The sequence below is a fragment of the Rhinopithecus bieti genome, unplaced genomic scaffold, assembly GCF_001698545.2.
Source record: "Rhinopithecus bieti isolate Rb0 unplaced genomic scaffold, ASM169854v2 scaffold_33081, whole genome shotgun sequence".
Lineage (NCBI taxonomy): Eukaryota > Metazoa > Chordata > Mammalia > Primates > Cercopithecidae > Rhinopithecus > Rhinopithecus bieti.
Window position 1 is genome coordinate 20,769 of NW_016813962.1, and position 11,456 is coordinate 32,224.

Here is an 11,456-nt window from a genome sequence, read left to right on the forward strand (position 1 = left end):
CTCTTCCTGTTGAATGGATCCCTTTACCATTATGTAATGGCCTTATTTGTCTCTTTTGATTTTTGTTGGTTTATAGTCTGTTTTATCTGAGACTAGGATTGCAATCCCTGCCTGTTTTTGTTTTCCCTTTGCTTGGTAGATCTTCCTCCATCCCTTTATTTTGAGCCTATGTGTGTCTCTGCATGTGAGATGGGTCTCCTGAATACAGCAAACTGATGGGTCTTGACTTCTTATCCAATTTGCCAGTCTGTGTCTTTTAATTGGAATATTTAGCCCATTTACATTTAAGGTTAACATTATTATATGTTAACTTGATTCTGTCATTATAATGTTAGCTGGATATTTTGCTTGTTAGTTGATGCAGTTTCTTCCTATCATTGATGGTCTTTACATTTTGTCATGTTTTTGCAGTGGCTTGTACTGGTTGTTCCTTTCCATGTTTATTGTTTCCTTCAGGATCTCTTGTAGGGCAGGGCTGTTGGTTACAAAGTCTCTCAGCGTTTGCTTCTCTGTAAAGGATTTATTTTTCCTTCACTTATGAAACTTAGTTTGGCTGGATATGAAATTCTGGGTTGAAAATTCTTTTCTTTAATAATGTTGAAGATTGGCCCCCACTCTCTTCTGGCTTGGAGAGTTTCTACTGAGAGATCTGCTGTTAGTCTGATGGGCTTCCCTTTGTGGATAACCAGACCTTTCTCTCTGTCTGCCCTTAAGATTTTTTCCTTCATTTCAACTTTGGTGAATCTGACAATTATATGTTTTTGAGTTACTCTTCTTGAGGAGTATCTTTGTGGCATTCTCTGTATTTGCTTAATTTGAATGTTGGCCTGCCTTGCTAGGTTGGAGAAGTTCTCCTGGATAATATTCTGCAGAACGTTTTCCAACTTGGTTTCATTCTCCGTGTCACTTTCAGGTACACCAATCAGATGTACATTTGGTCATTTCACATAATCCCATATATCTTGGAGGTTTTTTTCATTTCTTTTTACTCTTTTTTCTCTAAACTTCTCTTCTCACTTCATTTCATTCATTTGATCTTCAATCACTGATTCCCTTTCTTCCAGTTGATCAAGTCAATTACAGAAGCTTGTGCATTTGTCACATAGTTCTCTAGTCATAGTTTTCATCTGTATCAGGTCATTTCCAGACTTCTCTGCATTATTTATTCTAGTTATCCATTCGTCAAATTTTCTTCAAGGTTTTTAGTTTCTTTGTGCTGGGTTCGTAGCTCCTCCTTTAGCTCTGAGAAGTCTGATCAACTGAAACCTTCTTCTCTCAACTCATCAAAGTCATTCTCCGTCCAGCTTTGTTCCGTTGCTGGCAAGGAGCTGTGTTCCTTTGGAGGGGGAGAGTCACTCTGATATTTTGAATTTTGCGCTTTTCTGCACTGCTTTTTCCCCAACTTTGTGGTTTTATCTAACTTTGGTCTTTGATGATGGTGATGTAGAGATGGGGTTTTGGTGTGGATGTCCTTTCTGTTTGTTAGTTTTCCTTCTAAGAGTCAGGACCCTCAGCTGCAGTTCTATTGGAGTTTGCTTGAGGTCCACTCCAGTTAGGCTACTCCCAGTTAGGCTCTCCCAGTTAGGCTACTCGGGGGTCAGGGACCCACCTGAACAGGCAGTCTGTCTGTCTCAGATCTCAACCTCCGTGCTGGGAGAATCACTACTTTCTTCAAAGCTGTCAGGCAGTGACATTTACATCTGCAGAGGTTTCTGCTGCTTTTTGTTTAGTTATGCCCTGTCCTCAGAGGTGGAGTCTACAGAGGCAGGCAGGCAGGTCTCCTTGAGCTGCGGTGGACTCCACCCAGTTGGACCTTCCTGGCCGCTTTGTTTACCTACTTAAGCCTCAGCAATGGTGAGCACCCCTCCCCCAGCCTCAGACTGCTGTGCTAGCAATGAGGGAGGCTCTGTGGGCGTGGGTCCCTCTGGGCCAGGCACGGGATATAATCTGATGTGCCTTTTGCTATGACCCTTGGTAAAGCACAGTATTAGGGTGGGAGTGACCTGGTTTTCCAGGTGTTGCGTGTCACGGTTTCCCTTGGGTAGGAAAAGACATTCCCTTCCCCCTTGTGATTCCCAGGTGAGGTGATGCCTTGCCCTGCTTCGGCTCTCATTAGTTGGACTGCATCCACTGTCCTGCACCGACTGTCAGACACGCCCCAGTGAGATGAACCCGGTACCTCAGTTGGAAATGCAGAAATTACCTGTCTTCTGTGTCACTCACGCTGGGAGCTGGAGGCTGGAGCTCTTCCTATTTGGCCATCTTGGCGCCCCCTACTCAGAGCTGTTATTTATACATGAGCTCGTTCAACAAACTGTCTTGCTGGTCTGGCCATGATAACCCAGTGTACCCAAGACACTATAAGATATAGAAGAAAAATAGTGAACAAATTCTAGAGTTGAGTTCAATAAAAGTTTTTTGTTCTCAATTACACTTTCCTCTTCCAAGCTTTTCTGAACACCTACGTCAGTTTTTCAAATCCAAGTCCTCTGCTCCTATTGATGTTTTTGGTAAAGGTAACAATTGTCTGGACCATATTACATGAGATGTAGATAAACAAATTTTGACAATTTTTCTCCAACTAAAACAGAAAATGGTTGACCCCATAAAAGATGAAGTAGAACATTTACAGAGTAACATCGTATTTTCTTATTGCATAAGTAAATTATGAGCTGATATAGTGCGCACATCAAATACATGAATGAGTGCCTTTCTACACTCAAGCAGAGAATGTGACAAAAATTGGGCTCTAGTGAAGCATCATATTGAAACGATCAAAAAAAATCCTGATGGGTTAAGAGAAGGACGGTCTGAGTTTTAATCTCAGATTCTCTATTTTCCAGCTATGTAAAGTATATTAACTAACATAACCCCTGTCCTGTAAGTTTTATCAAGAAGCGAAGGAACAGGAAGAAATGAATCTGAAGGTGAAGGAGTGGAAGGAGGTAGGGGAAATTCTGGAACATAAAAGCACTGTTAAGTTAGGGTGGAGCTTAAAGAGAGATGGCAGTGGGGTGGCCTGGTGACCTGGTAGCAGCATGAGTATCTGGAACACCTTGGGGTATGCTAGTCCGTAAATAGAGAAAAAGATGGAGTGCCAAATGTTAGCTTCTACCGTGTGTGTGTGTGCGCGCGCGTGAACAAGAGGTGACCTTGGATGGACTGGAACATTTCCTTGAGGGTGTAGTGTAAAACCCTTGCTACTCTGTAACCACTGGCACCTGTTTCTAGCCCACAAGCTGCTCTGCATGTGGAAATACACCTGCTTTTGAATTGCAGTGATGTTTTCTTTAGATTTGGCCTTTTGTTTTCAGCAAGGAAGAGGAGGGAGAGAACAAGGACATTGTTTTCTTACTTCATTCCAAGTTCTGCTTCTGAGGCTTTTCCCATAGCTCAGCTTTGTCTATAAATACTCCAGCAAGCCAAGTACACACTATCAATTTTGTGTAGCTCTCACTAAGTCACTGAAGGGAAAGTAAAAGTGAGAAGAAAAAGAGGGAGAAAGGTCGGAAAAAGGACCCCAGGTCATATTTTATTACACCAAGAGTGTACCTGATACATATTATAAAGACGTAGGTCTCATAGACCAAATCCTGGGAACAGGGTCAGGAGCTCAATTCAGGTATTCAAGATGGGGCACTCTCATGAGCTCTCTTTAAGTATAAATGCAGATTTGATTGCTTTGGGAAAAAATACCCAGGAATTCACTGAGGATGGTAGTCTGTTGTTACCTCTTTTTGTTTTCTTTCTATGTTGAAGAGTCTGTTGCTTTTAAGTGGGACTTTAATATCCTAAGTCTGTGTTGAGTCATACTCACTTGGAAAAGCCATGTTTAACCAGGGAGGGATTTTAAGGACTAGCAGAAATGGAGTCCAAAACAAAAGGGCTACTCCCTATGAATAAGATAGCTTTGGCTCCTCTTCATCCGTGTCACGCATTGTTTCCAAAATACTCTTGGCTCCCCTGCTGGGAAACTTGTGTCTGTTCAGTGAATCTCTTTATGTTGATATGCATGTCTAAGTAGGGACATCACAATCTGTATGACCTCATTGAAAGCCTTTTCTTCATTTACCTAAAGGGTGCATGCAGTGCATTTCTCAAACGAAAATATTAATTCAAAGGAATACACCAAATTATAAGAACAGATTATATATGTCTTAAATATATTTACTTTACTGGGACTGAAAACATGGTTATTCCCAGAACTCCGTTTCTTGTTATTTTCCTCTTCCCTTCACGTTGCTCTAGAAAGCAACTAATTATGGATCACATACTCATTTATATGTGCAACTTGAGGAGAACTTTGAAAGGTATGGTCCAAGTTTTATGAAAGTTGCATGGACTTTATTTCTGCACTAGAAAAGTTATCACCATCTATTTAAGAATCGGTCATTTATTGAAAGTACAGTTTTGCAGAGAAAAAAAATAAAATAAAAAACATTTGTTTTACCTGCCTTTGTCCACTAGGATGAATAAAGTCTGTGAAACTATAAAATACACACGGGACGATCTTTCTGTCCAACACAAACCAGACAGAAACCTGGCACAAATACAAAAATTGTAGTTTTAAATAAGAGTGGTTCCTTCCATAAAAGCAGAAACTGTTTATTTCTGCTATAGTAAGAAAATAGGCAAAGGCCAAAAAGAAACTCCCAGATGCTTGAACCTCCACTGTAGGAGAGATTTTGCCCTCCCCACAACACAGGCTCCTGTGCCTCGCTACGTACATGCACATCCTTCATTCTGAATGTAGGAGAGGAACAGGAGAATGCATGTCTAGGCATCTAATAAGATGGAACTGCAAGAAAAAGCTAATAAGAGAAAAACATCCAGAAGGGGAAAAGAACAGGTTTCTTAGCTACTGGTAGTGAGTGGCAGGGGAAACTGAAAATGGTCACTTTATTTTTTTAGAGGATTTACAATAAGATTTTATCTATCAAAGCAGGAAAGAAATATTTCCTCACTGTTGACTTTAGGTCATGACATGTAGACAAAAGGCTGAAATCCTGCAAAGGTACCAGATAATCTTTTTACACACCCAAATATATACTCAGACAACATCTTAAATGCTAACACATGCTGTATAAAACACAAGTGTAAGCAAAACTGATGTTATGACAGTTCAGGAAGGAATCCATGTAATTTCTAAGATGCTTTGCTAGTGTGTCTTCAGTTTGACTTCACTAGAGAATATTGCTGAATGCACTGAAAGGGTACACCAAGCCTGTCTTCAGGAGTAGAACTTGAAAGTGATGATTCAATAGAACATGATTAAATTCGTTAAGAAAATCTTTTTTTTTTGCACAATGCTATCACATGCTTTAACTTGAAAACAGATTTTGGATAAAATAAAGTGTTTAACTCTTAAGTGGGAGTATTCATGAGTAGAAGCTTACTGAATTAGCACAAAGATAAATTACCCATTAAAGCCGCTATCCATGTCTCAGGAAAATAGAACCTTATTTAAATCTCAAGAACTTCCCTTGTGTTCTCTTCCAGTGGCTATTGTCTCTTTCCAAATATAGCTGGCATGTTGACTTGTAAGACTATGTTGAATTTTTTTGAATTTTCTATTCATAGAATGATATGGTTTGAATTGTTTGTAATTGACTTATTTCACCTGTCATTATGTTTGTAAGATTCATTTAGATTATTGCACATAATATTAGTTCATTCTTTCTTCCTGCTGATGATAATCCATCATCATCATTATGAAATCCAAATCAATTTCCTAGTTCTACAATACATGATCTTTTCAGTTATTTACAGTCTGCCTTTTACAACTATAGCTTCTGTAAAACATTTGTACATATTTCTTGATATTCTATTGGCAATATCCTTTGAGGAAAACCTCTGGCCATAGACTACGTGTATATTCAACTTCAATGAACAATGTCAGAGTCTTTTAAAGTGACTGTTCCAATTTACTCTCTAACCACAGCATATGCAAGTTCTATCCACACCAAAATATTTTATCAATTACTGAGTCAAGTGTGTGAAAATCACCAACTATGACTGCAGATGTGCCTCTCTTTTTATTTCTGAAAGTTCTGAGTTTACTTATTTTGTGACTATACTATTAGGAGCATGCAAATGTAGAATTATACATCTTTTAGTTGATTACTTTAGACTCATAAAAGTCCTTTTTGTCAATACCAATGTTTATTCTTTCAGGTATACTTTGTACCATATTAGTATAGCCATACAAGGTTTCTTTCAAGCTAGCTTTTGCCCGATACATCTTTTTCCATCATTTTGTTTTCTACAGTGAATTTAAATGAACTCTTTACTATGGTTTTCTATTGACTACCTTTTGTGTTCCTTTTGCTCTCTTTCATGACCTTCTTTTAGATTTAGTACTTTCAGTTTTTCCTTCCCTTCCCTCCACCTAGACATATGACTCTGAAGAACTCTTAGTATTTCAAGATTATACTTTTAGGGTTCATTTCTACAGTTTGTTACTAGTATTTCTGTGTGTGTTTGGGGTGCAAGTGTGTTTAAAATTTAATTTCTTTTAGCCCTTTAGCAGATGTTTTATGGCTAAAAGAAATACGTGAAGAGATAATTTTTTGAAACTGGTAGAACACATTAAGTCACAGATTTAAGAAGCATAAAGATCCTTAAGCAACATAAACACCAGAAAAGCTCATATATGTGTATGTACATATATACACACGCACAAATGCGTAAGTATGTGTATGTGTGTGTGAGTGAGTATGTGTGTTCTATCTATCTACCTACCTACGCACCTACATAGATGTACTTTAATATTTACTTTAATGAATTGGGTCATGTGTTGTGACTCTGTGCAAAAGGTTAGCAAGTCGAAGTCTGAGATCTTCAGGGCAAGTCAGCAGGCTAAAGACCTAGGAAAGAGCTGATGGTGCAGCTTGAGTTTGGAGGCAGAATTTCCTCTTCCTCTGGGGACCTCGTCTTTTTCTTTTACAGCCTTCAACTGATTGGATGATGCCTACAACATTATGGAAGGTAATCTGCTTTACTCCAAGTCTACTGCTTTACTGTATCTAAAAAATATCTTCACAGCAGTATCTAGACTGGTGGTATTTGGCCAAATATATTGGTACTATAGCCTATCCAAAATGACACATAAAATTAACCATCACATATGATATGCTGCAATTGCTCATAAATCAGGTCAGAGCTATAGTTAAGAGAAGATAAGATATCTACCTCGGAGGCCGAGGCAGGTGGATTACAACGTCAGGAGATCGAGACCATCCTGGCTAACACAGAGAAACCCCATCTCTACTAAAAATACAAAAAATTAGTCGGGCATGGTGGCGGACACCTACTTGTCTCGGTTGAGGCAGGAGAATGGCGTGAACCTGGGAGGCGGAGCTTGCAGTGAGCCAAGATTGCGCCACTACACTGCAGCCTGGGCAACTCCAGAAACAAACAACAAAACAAACAAACAAAAACGAAAAACCCTGCTTCCCCAATAAATTATTAGATTTTCCTAAAGTATTACAATTGATACTTGGTTATGCTTACGGATTTTTGATTTTTAATTTATTTTAGTTTCAGGGGATACATGTTCAGGTTTGTAATCTAGGTAAATTGCACTTCCTTGGGGATTGGTGTACTGATTATTTTGTCACTCAAGTAATAAGCATAGTGCCCGAGAGATAGTTTTTAGATCCTTTCTCTCCTCCACCCTTTACCCTCAAGTAGGCCCCAATATCTATTGTTCCTTTATTTGTGTTCATGTGTACTCAGTGTTTAGCTTCTAATTATAAGTGAGAACATGCATTATTTGGTTTTCTGTTGACGAGATAATGGCCTCCAGCTCCATGCATGCTGCTGCTGCAAAAACATTATCTCATACTTTTTTATGGGCACATAGTATGTCATGGTGTATATGACCAAATTTTCTTGATCCAGTCTACACTTGATGGGCATTTAGGTTGATTCCACATCTTTGCTGTTGTGAATGGTACTGTGACGAACATACATAAGGATGTATCTTTACGGTAGAGCAATAAGAGATCTTTAAGGGAGTGCTCAATATGAAAACAAAAGACTGTTACTGGCCACCACAAAAACACACTTAACTACATAGACATTCTATGAAACTTAACTACACGCTTCTCTGAAAATATTTTCAAACTATCTTAATCAAACCATTTACCTTAAACAAAGGTATAGGCAATAGAAATTTTTACCCTGGCACAATAGACATAATACCGTAAGGGAAAGATGAAAGAACTGTATCAAGCACTAAAAAGCAAAGACAAGCCCTTGTACCTTCTGCATAATGTATTAACCAGAAATAACTTTACACAGAGAACTACAGCCAAGTTCCCCAAAACCAGCCACACTACCCAAGAACAGCTGAAAGAGCACACTCACCTATGTGGCAAAATAGTGGAAAGATTCATGAGTAGAAGTGATAAGCCTACGGAGCCTGGTGATAGCTGGTTGTCCAAGATAGACTCTTAGTTCAACTTGAAGCTCACCCACAGAATTACTTAATCTACCTGTAAGTTTAACTGTTAGTCTAAAGAGGGACAGATCTTTAGACCCTAGGAAACAACCTTCCTACAGAGAATAAAAAGTACTACCACCACAGTTGGCCCAAAAGCAGCCAACAATTAAGAAAGTGTTTAAGCTTAACATCTAACTATCTTAAATTCTAATCACTCTACTGAATTCCTAACATCACACTGGACTAATCTATTACTTAATAGAAGCAATAATGTTAGTATAAGTAACGTGAAGACGTTCTCCATTGCATAAGCTTACATCAGACCAGAATAATCCACTGACAGTTAACAGCCTAATATTAATAAACAATATAATAAACACCCTATTATTTACACTGTTAACCCAACACAGGTATGCTCTAAGGAAAGATTACAAAAAGTAAAAGGAATTTGGCAAATCACACCCCACCTGTTTACCAAAAGCACACCTCTAGCATTACCAGTATTTGAGGCACTGCCTGCCCAGTGACATTTGTTCAATGGCCGCAGTATCCTGACCGTGCAAAAGTAACATAATCACTTGTTCCCTAAGTAGGGACTTGTGTGAATGGCTGCAGGAGGGTTCGGCTGTCTCTTACTTTTAATCAGTGAAATTGACTTATCCATGAGGAGGCAGATATAAACAAATAAGACGAGAAGATCCTACAGAGCTTTCATTCATTAATGCAAATTAAAACTCAAACAAGCCTACAGGCTATAGCCTACTATTCCTGCATTAAAAATTTTGGTTGGGGTGACCTTGGAGCATAATTCAACCTCTGAGCAACCTACACTAAGACCACACTAGTCTAGGTGAGTTAATACATATTGACCCAATAATTTGATCAACAGAATAAGGTACCCTAGGGATAACGGCACAATCCATTCTAGAGTTCACATTGACAATAGGGTTTATGACCTTGATGTTAAATCAGGACATCCTAATAGTGTAGCCACTATTAAGGGTTCTTTTGTTCAATGATTAAAGTCGATTAACATGATCTGAGTTGAGACCAGTATAATCCAGGTTGGTTTCTGTCTATTTAACATTTCTTCTAGCACAAAAGGACAAGAAAAATAGGGTCCCTTTTATAAAGTGCCCTCACTCCATAGAGGAGGCTATCTCATTCTAAAAAAATCATCACACACCCTACCCACAAACAGGGTTTGTTAAGATGGCAGAGCCCAGCAATTGGACAAATCTTAAAACTTTGTAATCAGAAGTTGAACCCCTCTTCTTAACTACATTCTATAATTAACCTTCTCCTACTCATTATCCCCACTCTTATCACTAAAGCATTCCTTACGCTCATCAAATGAGAAATCTTAGGCTACATACAACTATGCAAAGGACCCAACATTGTAGGTCCCTATGGGCTGCTTCAACCATCTGCTGATGGAATAAAGAACAACAAAGAACCCTTACAGCCCTCACCATCTACTATTATTCTTTATATTATTGCTCCAACAATAGCCCTTTCTATTGCTCTCCTCTTATGAACCCCCTCCCTATACCAGATAATCTAATTAATTTTAATATAGGCCTCCTCTTTATACTAGCCACATCAAGCCTAACCATCTACTCTATTATATGATCAGGATGAGCATCTAATTCAAAATATGCACTAATCCACGCATTATGTGCTATGGCCCAGACAATTTCATATGAGGTCACCCTAGCCATTATCCTATTATCAGTCCTACTGATAAGTGGCTCATTTAACTTACATACACTCATCACAATACAATAATTCTTATGACTGCTCCTACCATCATGGCCTCTAGCCATAATATGATTTATCTCCATACTTCTATGAAAATGCTTCCATGAAAGGTGTAAACACTGTAAAGGAGCTACACAATAAAGTCTGCCTAATAACCAGGTAACAACATAATAACAATCAAATCCACACATATCAATATTAACCTTGAATGTAAATAAGCTAAGTGCACCAATGAAAAGGCATAGAATGGCAAGCTGGATAAAGAAGCAAGAGCAAAATATGTGCTGTCTTCAAGAGACCCATCTTACCTGCAATTACACCTATAGGCTCAAAGTAAAGGAAAAAGACAAGTCTACCCAGCAAATGGAAAACAAATAAAAGCAGGAGCTGCTATTCTAATTTCAGACAAAACAGACTTTAAACCAACAACAATCAAAAAAGATAAAGATCAGCATTACATATGGTAAAGGGTTCAATTCAATAAGAATACTTAATTATCCCCAAAACTGAGTGTAAAAGGAATATACCTTAACATACTAAAAGCAATATGTGACAGACTCACAGGTAATATCATACTGAACGGGGAAAAACTAAAATCTTTCCTCTTAGATTTGGAACACAACAAGGATGTCCACTTTCACTACTATAATTTAACATAGTACTGAATATCTAGCTGGAGCAATTAGACAAGAGGAGTAAATTAATGGAAAATATCTAATAATCTGATTTAAAAATGGGAAAATAAGTTTGAATAGACATTTCTCAGAAGAAGATGTACAAATGACAAACAGGGCTATGAAAAAGTGCTCACCATCATTGATCATCAGAGAAATGCAAATGAAAACTACATTGAGATATCACCTTATCACAATTAAGATGGTTTTTATCCAAAAGTCAGGCAATAGTAAATGTGGGCAAGGATGTGGAGAAAAGGGAACCCTTGCACATTGTTGGGGGGAATGTAAATTAGTACAAACACTTTGGAGAAAAATTTGGAGGTTTATCAAAAATCTGAAAATAGAGGTACTTTATGATTCAGCCATTGCACTCCTAGGTATATACCCACAACAAAAGAAATCAGTATATCAAAATGATATCTGCACTCCCATGTTTATTGCAGCATTATTCACAATAGTCATGATTTGGAAGCAACCCAAGTGTTCATGAACAGATGAATGGATAAAGAAAATGTGGTACGTATACACAATGCAGTACTATTTAGCCATACAAAATTATGAGATTCTGTCAT

At 38.2% G+C, this 11,456-nt stretch overlaps 1 pseudogene; it reads left to right on the forward strand.

The window, feature by feature from the left end:
* Nucleotides 1-8,166: 8,166 nt before the first annotated feature.
* LOC108513513 (MT-RNR2 like 7) lies at nucleotides 8,167-9,653 on the forward strand (annotated as a pseudogene).
* The last annotated feature ends 1,803 nt before the right edge of the window (nucleotides 9,654-11,456 follow it).